This window comes from Tachyglossus aculeatus, chromosome X4 (assembly GCF_015852505.1).
Source record: "Tachyglossus aculeatus isolate mTacAcu1 chromosome X4, mTacAcu1.pri, whole genome shotgun sequence".
NCBI lineage: Eukaryota > Metazoa > Chordata > Mammalia > Monotremata > Tachyglossidae > Tachyglossus > Tachyglossus aculeatus.
Window position 1 is genome coordinate 10,715,491 of NC_052098.1, and position 18,185 is coordinate 10,733,675.

At 44.4% G+C, this 18,185-nt stretch overlaps 1 protein-coding gene across 1 annotated transcript in view; it reads right to left on the reverse strand.

Annotated features, from left to right (window-relative positions):
- The window catches only part of ANXA1 (annexin A1), a 125,356-nt gene extending 117,816 nt beyond the window's left edge, over positions 1-7,540 (reverse strand). Inside the window, exon 1 of the mRNA XM_038769939.1 lies at positions 7,450-7,540. The gene's annotated coding sequence lies outside the window, so the exon portion shown is untranslated. The remainder of the gene's footprint in view (positions 1-7,449) is intronic.
- Between the last annotated feature and the right edge of the window lie 10,645 nt (positions 7,541-18,185).

The window sequence follows — 18,185 nt, forward strand, 5'->3', positions numbered from 1 at the left end:
GGTGGGAGGGGGCGAGGGGATGGACAGCCTTGAAGCCCAGGGTGAGGAGTTTCTGCCTGATGCGCAGATTGATTGGTAGCCACTGGAGATTTCTGAGGAGGGGAGTAATATGCCCAGAGCGTTTCTGAACAAAGATAATCCGGGCAGCAGCATGAAGTATGGATTGAAGTGGGGAGAGACACGAGGATGGGAGATCAGAGAGAAGGCTGATGCAGCAGTCCAGACGGGATAGGATGAGAGCTTGAATGAGCAGGGTAGCAGTTGGGATGGAGAGGAAAGGGCGGATCTTGGCAATGTTGCGGAGCTGAAACCGGCAGGTTTTGGTGACGGCTTGGATGTGAGGGGTGAATGAGAGAGCAGAGTCGAGGATGACACCAAGGTTGCGGGCTTGTGAGACGGGAAGGATGGTAGTGCCGTCAACAGAGATGGGAAAGTCAGGGAGAGGGCAAGGTTTGGGAGGGAAGACAAGGAGTTCAGTCTTGGACATGTTGAGTTTGAGGTGGCGGGCAGACATCCAGATGGAGATGTCCTGAAGGCAGGAGGAGATGCGAGTCTGGAGAGAGGGGGAGAAAGCAGGGGCAGAGATGTAGATCTGGGTGTCATCAGCGTAGAGATGGTAGTTGAAGCCGTGGGAGCGAATGAGGTCACCAAGGGAGTGCGTGTAGATCGAGAACAGACGGGGACCAAGCACTGAGCCTTGGGGAACCCCCACAGTAACAGGATGGGAGGGGGAGGAGGAGCCTGCAAAAGAGACTGAGAATGAACAACCGGAGGGATAAGAGGAGAACCAGGAGAGGACGGAGTCTGTGAAGCCAAGGTCAGATAGCGTGTTGAGGAGAAGGGGGTGGTCCACAGTGTCGAAGGCAGCTGAGAGGTCGAGGAGGATTAGGACAGAGTCTGAGCCATTGGATTTGGCAAGCAGGAGGTCGGGGTTCTCCCAAAGAGTCCTGTATTGAACGGGAGGGAAAAGAAGAAAAGGTTTTTTTTTTAAGTGACCCTTGGAGACTATGTAACAGAAGCACAGTTGTTTGGGACATCATTATTATTAGTTTCCATATATAACACACTTTATTCTTGCTAATCGCCATTTGCTATAAATGTTCAATTGTGACTTGTAGTTAACTATAATTTACTCCCAAATCTAAATAAGGTACCAGAAGAAATGGCTGTATGCATACGTGTGGGCATCAGACATAAAGTACCTCAGCCCAGGTTTTCCTTAACTCAGGATTCTGCAAGAACGCATCCCCACATTATAGAGAACTGACTGGAGTATTTACAGTTTATCTGGATTACAGAAAGATGATCTCCCTCCCAAAGTCTAACCCACTCCTCAATGTGATGGAAGGGAGGAAGGGGGTCAAACAGCCAGGAGTTTGGGAATGAATGCCTGCTGGGGCTAGGCCACCCTTGTTGAAGGAACTGACTTATACGATCGTTTATGGTGCCTCACATGGTGGAAAGGCTCAGCAGGAAATCCTGAAAACAGCTGCTTAACAAGGGTGAGAAAGGTGGCAGAGCTACCAAGATGGCTACCCTGGAAACTCCCTGCTGGTGGTGGTTGGTTGGTACTCTGGCGTAACATTGGTTCTGTGCTGCTTCACTCTGGCCAAAAATGAGTTCTGTACCAAAAATTCCTGCATTCACCTTCCCATGTGCTGCACTCCTCCCTGTCTACTTGCTTGTTGCACTCACTGCCCCAGCAGAAACACAAATGGCAGAGGCAAGAGAGGGGGAGTGGAACTGCACCACCATGGGCGGGGATTGCCTCTCTTTGTTGCTGAATTGTATTTTCCAGCGCTTAGTACAGTGTTCTGCACACAGTAACCACTCAGTAAATGTGATTGAATGAATGCACAAACCATCAGAGCTATAATCACTTCCTTTGCACCAATTCTCAGTCCCAAAGTCTTCATTTCTTTGCCAAAGCTATTTTGTCATTTACAACAGGACACTCCATCATCACACCCTATATTTAAAAATAGCCATCAAGACCAAAGCATTATTGTAGTTGGGATATCCACCAGACAAAATAGTGTATTTTAAATGAAACAAATCTATGGCCTGGAGGAAGGAGTATGCACCTGGAAGTCAGGGGACTTGGGTTCTAAACCTACCTCTGCTACTTGATTGCTGTGTGACCTTATACAAGTCACTGAGTTTCTCTGTGCCTCTCCTTCCCCATCTGCAAAATGGGGATTAAATCCCTGTTCTTCCTCTTTCACTAACAACGGCGTTTATTATGCACTTACTATGTGCCAAACACCGTTCTAAGCAAGCCTTGTTTGGGACAGGGACTATGTCAAACATGTTTATCTTGTAACTTCCCCAGCATTTAGTACAGTGCTTGACACATAGTAAGTGCTTAAATACCACAAACTTATTATTTACAAGTTAATGCTATAAGTATGCTTATACATATAATTAAGCCTTTCAAAAGGCTTTTGCTCAAGTTTCTCATAAAACATAATTCAAAATATTTCAAAACGATGGCACAGTAGCTCATGGATCATAAAATCCTATTTACAGATTTGACTAATAGAAAAATACAGTAGGTTTTGAAATATAGTGAATATTTGTGGCATTACATTGAGATAGTAATAATAATAACAACTGTGGTATGTGTTAAGCGCTGACTACGTGCCAAGCACTCTACAAAGCCCTAGGGTAGATGCAATATAAGCAGACTGGGCACAGTTCCTGTCCCACATGGGACTCACAGCATAAGAGGGAGGGAAAACAGGTACTTTATCTCCATTTTACAGATGAGGTAACTCAGGCACAGAAAAGTTAAGTGACTTACCTAGGATCACGGAGCAGGTAATTGGCAGAGTCAGGATTAGAACTCAGATCCTTTGACTCACCAGGCCCATGCTCTTTCCATTAGGCCACTCAGCTTCTCATAAATAAAGGAAAGTTCAGGTGACTGGACAAAAGTAGATTTGGCTACTCGGAAAAGTCAACTATATGATTTGACTTAGCTATATGTTGCAAAAATTCAAATTCTTGCTTCTCCTTTCTGGTACCTTTTTAAACCTTAAAATACTGAACCTGTGAAAGGCAATGGGAGCTATACAAATGCTAAAGAAAGGTTGTTGTGTTGCAATTCTTTCAGATAAGACTACCTTCTAATACTGAGGACACATTAATATTCATTCATTCATTCATTCATTCATATTTATTGAGCACTTACTGTGTGCAGAGCACTGTACTAAGCACTTGGGAAGTACAAGTTGGCAACATAAATGAAACAATTCAGTGAAACTCATTCAGGGATACTTACTCATCATGGTTAACTTGATACATGTTAACAAAAATGCAGGTTTTCTGGGGAATGAAGTAACCATTGAGCATGGTATCTGCTATAGTACTGGGAAAGCAAAATGAAAAATTACTACTGACTATTAGGTCCCAAAAAGCATCAGTCAATAAATGGCATTGATGAAGCACCTACAATCACTAGTACTACTAGAAAACAATAACCACTACTACTACTAGAGAAGCAGGGTGGCTCAGTGGAAATGGCACGGGCTTGGGAGCCAGAGAACATGGGTTCTAATCCTGGCTCCACCACTTGTCTGCTGTGTGACCTTGGGCAAGTCACTTCACTTCTCTGTGCTTCAGTTCCCTCATTTGCAAACTGGGGATTAAGACTGTGAGCTCCACATGAGACAATCTGATTACCTTGTAACTACCCCAGCGCTAAGAACAGTGCTTGGCACATAGTAAGCGCTTAACAAATACCAGTATTATTATTACTACTACATAGGGCACTGTAAAGGTGTGTGGGAGAGTACTATAAAATTAATACACATGACCATTGCCTTCAGTGACCTGCAGTCTAATGGGGGAGATAGACACTGAAAGTATATTCCAGAAATACAGCTCCTGCTCAATGAGTTCATTCATTTAATCGTATTTATTGAGTCCTTATTGCGTGAGTTCACATCCATTACCTAAGAAATATGATGAGTCAAGGGTAATGCCAGGGTTACAGGCTCATGAGATAAGGAGGATAGTGGTGTTGTCTATATTGATGGGAAAGTCACGGGGAGGACAGGTTTGGGTGGGAATATCAGGAGTTCTGTTTTGGACATGTTCAATTTGAGGTGTCAGCAGAACATCCAAATAAAGATGTCCTGAAGGCAGGAATAAATGCAAGGATAATTAGGATAGGGCAGAGGCTGTTGGATGTGGCAAGAAGGATATCATCAGTGACCTTAGAGAAGTCAGTTTCCACGGAGTGAAGGGAGTGGAAGCCAGATTAAAAGGGCTCAAGGACAGAATAGGAGGCAGTGGCTGCAGACAACTCATTCAAGGAGTCTGGAAAGGAATGGAAGGAGGGAGATGGGACAATAACTGGAGGGAGACGTGGGGTCAAGAGAGAGTTGAAATAATGCCGCGTAAGTTATGAACCCAGTATAAGGATCCTAAATTTGGGAAAGACTGCCAAAGGGTATCTTCATTCTCTCCGAAACAATTGCTATACTTCACTTTTGTAACTGCTATTTAACATTAAATTTTTCAAAGAACAAATAGGAGTTTCAAGATTCTAAGATTAATCTTAAATCTTAAAAATCCTCATTGATTTTGATTCCAGAAAACACTTCTACCCTGTCTACACCATGCAAATGTATGCAGTAATATGAAAAAGATCCTGAGCTGATAGCTTTAGGGTCATTGATTGGGGGCGAGGGATGGTTTTGTAAAGTGATTTTTGTCACAATTCATCCCAGTTTGCCTGGCAATAGTAAATCGGATCTGACCCCCGGCCCATGTCCTCCCCCTGGCCTGGAATGCCCTCCCTCTGCACATCCGCCAAGCTAGCTCTCTTCCTCCCTTCAAAGCCCTACTGAAAGCTCACCTCTTCCAGGAGGCCTTCCCAGACTGAGCCCCCTTTTTCCTCTCCTCCTCCTCATCCCCCCTGCCCTACCTCCTTCCCCTCCCCACAGCACCTGTATATATGTTTGTACAGATTTATTACTCTATTTTACTTGTACATATTTACTATTCTATTTATTTTGTTAATGTTGTGCATCTAGCTTTATTTCTATTTATTGTGGTGACTTGACACCTGTCCACATGTTTTGTTTTGTTGTCTGTCTCCCCCTTCTAGACTGCGAGCCCGTTGTTGGGTAGGGACCGTCTCTATATGTTGCTGACTTGTACTTCCCAAGCGCTTAGTACAGTGCTCTGCACACAGTAAACGCTCGATAAATATGACTGACTGAATGAATGAATGTATAAGTGACTTACCCAAAGTCCCAGCAAACAAGCAGAGAAGGTGGAATTAGAACCCAGATCCTCTGGCTCCCAGGTCAGTGTTTTATCCACTAGGTCACATTGCTTCCCCTTTAGAAGGCCCACGTCATCCACAGTGAATCCCTTGGTGACCTCATTTGCTTCCACGGCTTCAACTATCATCTCTACGCTGATGACACCCAGATCTACATCTCTGCCCCTGCTCTCTCCCCCTCTCTCCAGGCTCGCATCTCCTCCTGCCTTCAGGACATCTCCATCTGGATGTCTGCCCGCCACCTAAAGCTCAACATGTCGAAGACTGAACTCCTTGTATTCCCTCCCAAACCTTGCCCTCTCCCTGACTTTCCCATCTCTGTTGACGGCACTACCATCCTTCCCGTCTCACAAGCCCGCAACCTTGGTGTCATCCTCGACTCCGCTCCCTCATTCACCCCTCACATCCAAGCCGTCACCAAAACCTGCCGGTCTCAGCTCCGCAACATTGCCAAGATCCGCCCTTTCCTCTCCATCCAAACCGCTACCCTGCTCATTCAAGCTCTCATCCTATCCCATCTGGACTACTGCATCAGCCTTCTCTCTGATCTCCCATCCTCGTGTCTCTCTCCACTTCAATCCATACTTCATGCTGCTGCCCAGATTATCTTTGTCCAGAAACGCTCTGGGCATATTACTCCCCTCCTCAAAAATCTCCAGTGGCTACCAATCAATCTGCGCATCAGGCAGAAACTCCTCACCCTGGGCTTCAAGGCTCTCCATCACCTCGCCCCCTCCTACCTCACCTCCCTTCTCTCCTTCTACAGCCCAGCCTGCACCCTCCGCCGCTAATCTCCTCACCGTACCTCGCTCTCGCCTGTCCCGCCATCGACCCCCCAGCCCACGTCATCCCCCAGGCCTGGAATGCCCTCCCTCTGCCCATCCGCCAAGCTAGCTCTCTTCCTCCCTTCAAGGCCCTGCTGAGAGCTCACCTCCTCCAGGAGGCCTTCCCAGACTGAGCCCCTTCCTTCCTCTCCCCCTCGTCCCCCTCTCCATCTCCCCCATCTTACCTCCTTCCCTTCCCCACAGCACCTGTATAAATGTTTGTACATATTTATTACTCTATTTATTTATTTTACTTGTGCGTATCTATTCTATTTATTTTATTTTGTTAGTATGGTTTTGTTCTCTGTCTCCCCCTTTTAGACTGTGAGCCTACTGTTGGGTAGGGACTGTCTCTATATGTTGCCAATTTGTACTTCCCAAGCTCTTAGTACAGTGCTCTGCACATAGTAAGCACTCAATAAATACGATTGATGATGATGATGATGATGATGAATATGCCATTCCCCCTCAGACTCAAAAGTTGGCACCTATGGTTTTCGATCCACATGGTAACATTTTTCATTAACAAGAAAATCAAGAAAGGAGAAGAGACACAAAGATTTCTGTTCATTTTTGGTCCGATCTATCATACTTTGTTCCAGAAGCCTGCTTTCATAATGCTTAATTTCACAGACCATTATTTCCCAATTCATTTCCTTGTTTCGTTTTTTTTTCGTCTTTCAAGTTTAATCATGTTTAGCTTGTTATTTACTTAAGGCTCAGCTGTATTATGTTGTTACTGTGCCTTGTGGACAAAGAGCTGAAACTTCCTCTTTGCTAATGTGAATAATAATCAACTGTATTTACCAAATAAAACTTTGATAATAGTAAGGAGAAGTGCAAACATGGTGAGAGGAGTGCCTTAGGTGGAACTCTGCACTTTTTAAGTACACGATCAAAATAGTCTCAGGAATGTTTATAATGCATTATCTCTGGACGCGGCACAAACTGTTCTTTCTGTAATCTTGGGAACAGCCAAAGCAGGCTTCTTTTCTCTAGTGCTCTTCAGAGCTCTAAGAGGCAGAGTTGCTGGCATCCTTCCTAAGACAATTCTTGGAATCAATCTGAAGCTGTGTTTGCTCGGGAGGGGGTGGGTATAGGGCAAACGCTGACTGTATACAAGTTCAAACTCAGTGATCCGTGCATAATCCGACCAAATGAGCCAGACTGAACCCCAAAGAGAGGGCACCCACTGCAATCTCGGGGTGCCAGCCTCTAGGCACCTGACCTGGTTTCCACCAAACAAACCCCTTGAGCTTTCAAGAGCTGGATCACCAGGTCCTCTGCCTTTCCCAAGCCTGGAAAGGAAGTGTCAAAGGGCTGGCTCACCTGTCCCCCAACTCCTGTCAAGTCTGCTGCAGTCCTGGGAGGGCAAGGCTTTGGGCATGCTACTGGTCACACTGCTGGAGGGGGTTAGCCGGCCCAGGAGTAGGTCAGGGCTCCCTGGTCCGGAGTGGTGCACCGTGGTGGAAGACTTTGTTCCTTGGCAACAAGCCCCGAGTGCTGTGGGAGGGAGGTTCGGGGGGGTGGGGGTGGGGAAGGGGGAGGAGGAGGGGAGGGAGAGGATGCCATTGGGGAGGAAATTAGAAGATCATCCAGGCCAGCAAGAATTAAGAAGGAATGGTGATGGGGGCCTGTGTTGAAGGTGTTAAGGTTGGAGGATATAGGCAGGGAATTCATTGAAACTGGGAAGCAGGAATGGGAAAAGAGAGAGAAGAGGAATTATGGGATGACAGGGGAAGGAGTGGGGAGAAGGGGAGGGAGGAACCAGGAGAGGGAAAGGATGAAGGGATAAGGGGAGGGAGCAGAGCAGCAGTACCAGATTGAAGCAATCAGGAGAGCAGATTGGGTGCAAGTGAGGAGGGGAACCAGAGAGGGAAAGCAAAGAAAGCCAAGGCAGTAAGGAAACTTGCTAGGAAAGTGGAAGGCAGCAGGTAGAGAGAATGTAATATTAGAAATGAGGTAAAGGATGGGAGAGAAGTAGGAAACTGTGAAATCGGGGGTTAAACTCAAATTTTGCCAGAGATAGGGCCTGCAGTTGGGCTCATTCTGAAAACATTGCCTTTGTTAAAGTCACCCAACAAAACGATAAAGTAGAAGAAAAGGAAAGGATGAGAATGCACCATTCTTTTAATGAGAGAAAATTTATTGTATAAAGATCTCAGAGGCTAAGAGGTTTGTTTTGGGTTTTTTTTGGGGGGAGGGGGGGAATAATGGTATCAAGTACTGGCTATGTGCCAGGCACTTTACTAAACACTAGAGTAGATACAAGACAATCAGGTCCTTGTCTTCCCTCCCAAACCCTGCCCTCTCCCTGACTTTCCCATCACTGTTGACAGCACTACCATTCTTCCCGTCTCCCAAGCCCGCAACCTTGGTGTCATCCTCGACTCCGCTCTCTTCATTCACCCCTCACATCCAAGTCGTCACCAAAACCTGCCGGTCTCAGCTTCGCAACATTGCCAAGATCCGCCCTTCCCTCTCCATCCAAACCGCTACCCTGCTCGTTCAAACTCTCATCCTCTCCCGTCTGGACTACTGCATCAGCCTTCTCTCAGATCTCCCATCCTCGTGTCTCTCCCCACTTCAATCCATACTTCATGCTGCTGCCCCGATTGTCTTTGTCCAGAAACGCTCTGGGCATGTTACTCCCCTCCTCAAAAATCTCCAGTGGCTACCAATCAATCTGCGCATCAGGCAGAAACTCCTCACCCTCGGCTTCAAGGCTCTCCATCACCTCACCCCCTCCTACCTCACCTCCCTTCTCTCCTTCTACAGCCCAGCCCGCACCCTCCGCTCCTCTGCCGCTAAACTCCTCACCGTGCCTCGTTCTCGCCTGTCCCGCCGTCGACCCCCAGCCCACGTCATCCCCCTGGCCTGGAATGCCCTCCCTCCGCCAAGCTAGCTCTCTTCCTCCCTTCAAGGCCCTACTGAGAGCTCACCTCTTCCAGGAGGCCTTCCCAGACTGAGCCTCCTCCTTCCTCTCCCCCTCGCCCCCCCATCCCCCGTCTTACCTCCTTGCCTTCCCCACAGCACCTGTATATATGTATATATGTTTGTACTTATTTATTACTCTATTTATTTATTTATTTTACTTGCACATATCTATTCTATTTATTTTATTTTGTTAATATGTTTGGTTTTGTTGTCTGTCTCCCCCTTCTAGACTGTGAGCCCACTGTTGGGTACGGACTGTCTCTATATGTTGCCAACTTGTACTTCCCAAGCGTTTAGTACAGTGCTCTGCACACAGTAAGCACTCAGTAAATACGATTGATTGATTGGTTAGACACAGTCCATATTTCACATGGGGTTCACACTGCTTTAATCTCCATTCCACAGATGAGGTATCTAAGCCACAGAGAAGTTAAGTGACTTGCCCGGGATCACACAGAAGACAAGTGGCAGAGCTGGGAATAATAATAATAATAATAATTTTGGTGTTAAGCACTTACTATGTGCAAAGCACTGTTCTAAGTGCTGGAGGGATACAAGGTAATCAGATTGTCTCACGTGGGGCTCACAGTCTTAATCCTCATTTTACAGATGAGGGAACTGAGGCACAGAGAAGTTAAGTGACTTGCCCAAAGTCACACAGCTGACAATTGGTAGAGTGGGGATTTGAACCCATGACCACTGACTCTGAAGCCTGGGCTCTTTCCATTGAGCCCCGCTGCTTCTCCAGGTCCTTTGACTCCCAGGCCCATGCCATCTCCCAAGTTCACGTTTCATTAATTTCATTATTATCTTTTGTAAAAGGCACATACATTGCCACAACCCTCACAGATATCTTAGGAGTTAGGGGTCTATATTATTTACTAAAATAGCTCCCATTTTGAAAACTCAATCATTTTTCAATAGCCCCAGTTCCGTAGGCTTCCAAGTGACCGTTCACCCATGATTTCTACTCAGTGTTTTCATGTGTCATAAATCTCTCATTCCTAATGTCCTATCACCCAAGCATATCTGTGTTCTCTAATAAAATTAGGTAATCAAAAAAATTGACAGGCTTGATAATAGGCTGTAATATAGGTGATCTAACCTTTAGCACCACTAGAACAATAAAAGCAGTGTGGCATAAGGTAAAGAGCATTGCCACTTTGGTTTAGTGGATAGAGCATAGGCCTGAGAGTCGGAGGGACTCGCGCTCTAATCCTGTCTCTGCCACATGTCTGCTGTGTGACCTTGGGCAAGTCACTTAACTTCTCTGGGCTTCAGTTACCTCATCTGGAAAATGGGGATAATAAAAATAACAACAATTGTGGTATTTGGTAAAATGGGGATAAGAGTATGAGCCCCATGAGGGACAGGGGCTTGTTTTGTTGTCTGTCTCCCCCTTCTAGACCGTGAGCCCGTTGTTGGGTAGGGACCATCTCTATATGTTGCCGACTTGTACTTCCCAAGTGCTTAGTACAATGCTCTGCACACAGTAAGTGCTCAATAAATATGATTAAATGAATGAATGAATTAACTTGTATCTACCTCAGCACTTAGAACCATGCTAGGCACATAATAATAATAATAATAATAATAATAATAATAATAATAATAATAGCATTTATTAAGTGCTTACTATGTGCAAAGCACTGTTCTAAGCACTGGGGAGGTTACAAGGTGATCAGGTTGTCCCACTTGGGGCTCACAATCTTAATCCCCATTTTACAGATGAGGTAACTGAGGCACAGAGAAGTTAAGTGACTTGCCCAAAGTCACACAGCTGATAAGTGGTGGAGCTGGTAAGCACTTAGTAAGTGCTTACATAGTAAGCACATAGTAAGCACTTAACAAATACTATTATTATTATTACTATTATTAGTAGTATTAATAATAATAAAGTCACTTAAATTATCTGAGCCTCAGTTAGCTCATCTGTAAAATGAGGATTAAGATTGTGAGCCCTACATGGAACAAAGACTTGTAGCTTGTATCTACCCACCAGTACTATGTGCTTGGCACACAGTAATATTGTATGGAAAAATTATTTTCACTATTTAAAAATTTGAGCCACAATAGGGTATCAGTTTATAATCCTTTTATATCCCAGTTCAATAACCACTGTTTACCCTAATATAGAGATAACTTCAAGTATCACTTTCCCCCATCAGAAAGAACCTTTCTCATATCCCAAAAGAACTTTTCACTTTATAGTCTATTTATAATGTCAGTGTAAATAAATATTACATTATGGTTACGTTATTATTAACCATTAATTTGGCATTTACTTTTCCCAGGCAGCTACTTTAAATAGAATAGAAATGCATTATAGCATATCTACAATCCTGTGATTGTTGACCAGACAGTTTTTACATCAGTTTTCCATAAAACATACTTGATAGCACAGTTTTCTTTTTTCGAGACATTTATATATTTAAATCAAATTGAGTACTTATTGAATAGTAGGCACTTCACTGAACACTTGGGAGAGTACAACTGTTATAATAATAATAATAACAATTATAACTGACATTTGTTAAGCCTTTACTTTGTACCAAGCACTAGGAAAGATACAAGATAATTAGGTCGGACACAGTCCCTGCATCCAAAAAGCACTTTGCTTAGTGAAAAATCACACTTTAACCATAGGATGGGAAATAGACAATCATGTTCTGTGAAAGGAAGATTGCATCAGTTCCTTAATATAATATAGAATTTAGACCCATTTGAATGGCTATTTCCAAGAAGTATTTTTAAGATATGATAGCTCTCCCTGAAATTATTTTAAAACCATAAACTGAGATCTGTAATGCACATAGCTGTCTTTTGTATGTTAAAGAGGCACTGCTGATGGTGAGAGTCCAACCTTTACAGAAATGGGTATGCTATTTCTGGAGAAATAAGAACAATAAATCAGGGAGTAACAGTTGCAGTCAATTAAATAATAATAATAATGATGGCATTTGTTAAGTGCTTGCTATGTGCAAAGCACTGTTTCTAAGCGCTGGGGGGGATACAAGGTGATCAGGTTGTCCCACGTGGGGCTCACACTCTTAATCCCCATTTTACAGATGAGGGAACTGAGGCTCAGAGAAGCTAAGTGACTTGCCCAAGGTTACACAGCAGACATGTGGCAGAGTCAGGATTAGAACCCATGACCTCTGACTCCCAAGCCCAGGCTCTTTCCACTGAGCCACACTTAAAGCACATAATTATGTAGATGTTATCTGACCACATGAGCATTTGATGATTTGAATAGATCACAATCAATCAATCAATCGTATTTATTGAGCGCTTACTATGTGCAGAGCACTGTACTAAGCGCTTGGGAAGTACAAATTGGCATCACATAGAGAAAGTCCCTACCCAACAGTGGGCTCACAGTCTAAAAGAGGGAGACAGAGAACAGAACCAAACATACCAACAAAATAAAATAAGTAGGATAGAAATGTACAAGTAAAATAAATAAATAAATAAATAAATAGAGTAATAAATATGTACAACCATATATACAGGTGCTGTGGGGAAGGGAAGGAGATAAGACGGGGGGATGGAGAGGGGGACGAGGGGGAGAGGAAAGAAGGGGCTCAGTCTGGGAAGGCCTCCTGGAGGAGGTGAGCTCTCAGCAGGGCCTTGAAGGGAGGAAGAGAGCTAGCTTGGTGGATGGGCAGAGGGAGGGCATTCCAGGCCCGGGGGATGACGTGGGCCGGGGGTCGATGGCGGGACAGGCGAGAGCGAGGTACAGTGAGGAGATTAGTGGTGGAGGAGCGGAGGGTGCGGGCTGGGCAGTAGAAGGAGAGAAGGGAGGTGAGGTAGGAGGGGGCAAGGTGATGGAGAGCCTTGAAGCCCAGGGTGAGGAGTTTCTGCTTGATGCGCAGATTGATCGGTAGCCATTGGAGGTTTTTGAGGAGGGGAGTAATATGCCCAGAGCGTTTCTGGACAAAGATAATCCGGGCAGCAGCATGAAGTATGGATTGAAGTGGAGAGAGACACGAGGATGGGAGATCAGAGAGAAGGCTAGTGCAGTAGTCCAGACGGGATAGGATGAGAGCTTGAATTAGCAGGGTAGCGGTTTGGATGGAGAGGAAAGGGTGGATCTTGGCAATGTTGCGGAGCTGAGACCGGCAGGTTTTGGTGACGGCTTGGATGTGAGGGGTGAATGAGAGAGCGGAGTCGAGGATGACACCAAGGTTGCGGGCTTGTGAGACGGGAAGGATGGTAGTGCCGTCAACAGAGATGGGAAAGTCAGGGAGAGGACAAGGTTTGGGAGGGAAGACAAGGAGCTCAGTCTTCGACATGTTGAGCTTTAGGTGGCGGGCGGACATCCAGATGGAGATGTCCTGAAGGCAGGAGGAGATGCGAGCCTGGAGGGAGGGGGAGAGAGCAGGGGCAGAGATGTAGATCTGGGTGTCATCAGCGTAGAGATGATAGTTGAAGCCGTGGGAGCGAATGAGGTCACCAAAGGAGTGAGTGTGTATTGAGAACAGAAGGGGACCAAGCACTGAACCTTGGGGAACCCCCACAGTAAGAGGATGGGAGGGGGAGGAGGAGCCTGCAAAAGAGACTGAGAAAGAACGACCGGAGAGATAAGAGGAGAACCAGGAGAGGACGGAGTCTGTGAAGCCAAGGTCAGATAACGTGTTGAGGAGAAGGGGGTGGTCCACAGTGTCAAAGGCAGCTGAGAGGTCGAGGAGGATTAGGACAGAGTATGAGCCGTTGGATTTGGCAAGCAGGAGGTCATTGGTGACCTTTGAGAGCACAGTTTCTGTGGAATGAAGGGGACGGAAGCCAGACTGGAGGGGGTCGAGGAGAGAGTTGTTGTTGAGGAATTCTAGGCAGCGCGTGTAGACAACTCGTTCAAGGAGTTTGGAAAGGAATGGTAGGAGGGATATGGGACGATAACTAGAAGGTGAGGTGGGGTCAAGAGAGGGTTTTTTTAGGATGCGAGAGACATGGGCATGTTTGAAGGCAGAGGGGAAGGAACCAGTGGAGAGTGAGCGGTACAAACAAATCCCTCCAAAAACAGACACAACAATCTTTGTGAAAGGACCTATTCAAGTGCCAAATGCAGAGAACAGATTAGGTTTGGAGAAAGCATTAGCAGTGCTCATGAAATGCTGGTCCTTTTGCTATGATCACCTAAGTAGTTTTATTGGCAAATTTGTGCTGAACTTGAATCTTGGCATTAGCAGTGTATTTGTTGGAAATAGTTTCTTTAATTAGCATTGAGACAGGATAACCTCATTATTATTCTCCCCCTTTTAGACTGTGAGCCCACTGTTGGGTAGGGACTGTCTCTATATGTTGCCAATTTGTACTTCCCAAGCACTTAGTACAGTGCTCTGCACATAGTAAGTGCTCAATAAATACGATTGATGATGATGATGATGATAACCTCTGTGGTTCCCAGAATACTTATCGTTTGTCAGAAGTAGAGTGATATGGGACTGTTTACAGCAAAAAGCTGGAGAGGCATATTCTTATTTTCTGATATATCAACAGCATATCTTATTTTCATTATCTTTCTCATCAGTCAGGGGACTATATTTCCTGCCATCAGAGTCCTTTTGAAATCCCACCTCTTCTAGGAGCCTTCTTCTATTAATTTTTCTTCTCCGCAGGTCATATCCTTCCAACCACCACCTCTGCATTTTCACACCACCCCAACAGTTATGCCCTCTCAACTTTCTGCAGCACTTTAGTGTATAGAGAAGCAGCATGGCTCAGTGGAAAGAGCACAGGCTTTGGAGTCAGAGGTCATGGGTTCAAATCCCGGCTCTGCCAATTGTCAGCTGTGTGACTTTGGGCAAGTCACTTAACTTCTCTGAGCCTCAGTTCCCTCATCTGTAAAATGGAGATGAAGACTGTGAGCCCCACAGGGGACAACGTGATCACCTTGTATCCCCCCAGCGCTTAGAACAGTGCTTTGCACATAGTAAGCACTTAACAAATGCCATCATTGTTATTATTATTATTGAAAAGGTACCAACAACATAACCATCTTTCCATTCTCTTTCTTCTCCTATCTGTAATTTATTTTGTGTCTGTCCCCTATCCCTCTGTCAGATTGTAAGATCCTTGAGACAGGGATAGTATTTTCTAACTCATTTGTGACCTCCTCAGCACTTAGTAGAGTCCTATGCATGCAGTAGGTACTCGCTAAATACCTTTGATTGATTGATTGACTGACTGATTGATTCAGGTAGTGGTATGCCTAAATCATCCAGAAAGTTGGCAATCTGAAGTTGATTATCTGAAGTGGCATGGCCTAATGGAAAGGAGAATGGGTTTGAAAGTCAGCGGACCTGGGTTCTCATCCCATCCCTGCCACTTGCCTGCTGTGTGACCTTCGCAAGTCACTTCAAATCTCTTCACCTCAGTTTCCTCACATCAAGAGCCCCATGTGGGACAGCTACTTTACTTGACCTGATTATCTTGTACCTATCCCAGTGCTTAGTATAATTCTTGGCACATAGAAAACACTTAACAGTCCTAAGGATGGAGACCCCACAACCTCCTTCAGAAGTCCATTCCAGCTTTTATCTTCTTGACAGTCAAGGCATTCTTCTTTATTCTATATTTATTCTGTATTCATTCAAGCACCTTTCCCCTTTTTGGTTCTCTTTAGTCATGAGGAGCGAATAGCTATTGTTCTCATCAAATGTTTTCATTTACTTTAAGACATATATTAAGCCATCCCTTAGTTTTCCCTACTCTTAGCAGAAGGGTGAGAGGGTACAGGGTAGAGAAGCAGCATGGCTTAGTGGCAAGAGCACGGGCTTGGGAGTCAGAGGATGCAGGTTCTAATCCTGGCTCCACCACTTGTCTGCTGTGTGATCTTGGACAAGCCACTTAACTTCTCTGGGTCTCAGTTACCTCATCTGGAAAATGGGGATTAAGACTGTGAGCCCCATGTGGGACAACCTGATTATCTTGTAACTACCCCAGCACTTAGAACAGTGCTTGGCACATAGTAAGCACTTAACAAATACCATAATTATTGTTATCATTATTATTATTATTACAGTTAATTACACAAACACTAGGAATGCTGTTGCCCTTTGACAAATTCGACCTAGTTGCCCCAAGTTGCTGGATCAGCTGAACACAAGCCTGGCCCTGCCCTGGGCTTCCTCACTCCTGGTAACATTCCCACTTAGGGTAGCTGGCAGATTGAGGAGAATTCATTCAGTCATATTTATTGAGCACTTACCTTGTGCAGAGCACTGTACTAAGCACTTGGAAAGTACAATTTGGCAACAGAGATGATCTCTACCCCTACCCAACAACGGGCTCACAGAATGGGAATGGAATCAATCAATTGTATTTATTGAGCGCTTACTGTGTGCAGAGCACTGTACTAAGAGCTTGGGAAGTACAAGTTGGCAACATATAGAGACAGTCCCTACCCAACAGTGGGCTCACAGTCTAGAAGGGGGAGACAGAGAACAAAGCCAAACATATTAACAAAATAAAATAAATAGAATAGATATGTACAAGTAAAATAAATAAATAAATAAATAAATGGAGTAATAAATATGGAATGGAATGGAATGGAATGGAAGCTAGGATGTACCTGATACATAGTTCTGTGAGGAGGGAAAAAGGTTCAGGGGTCTGGTAGCACTGAGTCTGGGGAAAGAGAAAGAAGTCTGGCAGCACTAGGAGTAGTAGAGGGCATAGGATCTGGGAATGCCAGAGTTTAGGGGAGAGTATCCAGACCTCATTCACCCCCCGCCATAATATCCTATAGTTGTCCTGATACATTGCATTAATAAGACGATCACATCCTTCTCTGCAAAATTTGCCATGCTCTCCAGAGACTTTGAAGCAGGAGGATGGCAGTGTAGTAAAATTATATTTAAGCAAAGTTCTCTCTCCTCCCCATGACAACTTGCGTAGTTATCTAGTCAGTCCTGAAAATAAACGCAAAAGTTGACAACCACGGATATATAATTGAATCTCCCTACGTTTCAATTTATTTAATCTGAAAAATGAAGTTCTTCATTCTAGCCAATGTTACATCAGAAATGTGAAAAATGACAGGTGAGCATAAAGTACTTTGAAAATGGAAGTACAAAATAGTATGTATGAGTTTAATAACCTATCTCTAGGCAGAGGTGAATGGCATGACACATGACTCATGCTTATAAATGATTTGCTTATGGTACAGATGATTACATTAATATGCCCTTTACCTAATGACTAGGTCCTCTGGCAGAAAAATAAGATCAATGCTCTAGAAGAGTTTTTTTCATTCCTGGAGTTACTGACACATTCAATAATTGGTTCTGCTTTACATTTCAATTTAAGGCAGAGTTTTTAGAAACCAATAGTGTTGTAAGTCCAAAGGCTGCCTGTATCTAACTCTTCCCTCTAAAATCCCTAACTTTCTCTACAATAACTCATTTTGGATTGCTCATCCATTAATTTTTCCAACATTTTTGGCCTGCTTAACTTCTTGTAGTGACAAATTCCATGTCTTGTATATATGGATGTTTTTTCTTTTGTTTGTTTTGAACTGTACACCAATGGTTTCTTATGTTGTGGGATATAGGGAACAACAATTTATGTTTGCCCTTTCCTTTCCCTTCATGAGTTTGTAAACATTAATTAAAGTGGGCCATAATCCAGTTTCCCAAAGCAACTGATGTGCTTCCTGATTTGGTTTCCTACTTCTTCTCTAGCTGCAAACCATTTGAAAATTCATTCATTCATTCATTCATTCAATATTTATTGAGCACTTACTGTGTGCAGAGCACTGTACTAAGTGCTTGGGAAGTACAAGTTGGCAACATATAGAGACAGTCCCTACCCAACAACAGGCTCACAGTCTATACGGGGGAGACAGACAACAAAACAAAACATGTAGACAGGTGTCAAGTCATCAGAACAAATAGAATTAAAGCTAAATGCACATCATTAACAAAATAAATAGAATAGTAAATATGTACAAGTAAAATAAATAGAGTGATAAATCTGTACAAACATATATACAGATGCTGTGGGAGGGAAAGGAGGTAGGGTGGGAGGATGGGGAGGAGGAGAGGAAAAGGGGGGGCTCAGTCTGGTAAGGCCTTTTGGAGGAGGTGAGCTCTCAGTAGGGCTTTGAAGGGAGGAAGAGAGCTAGC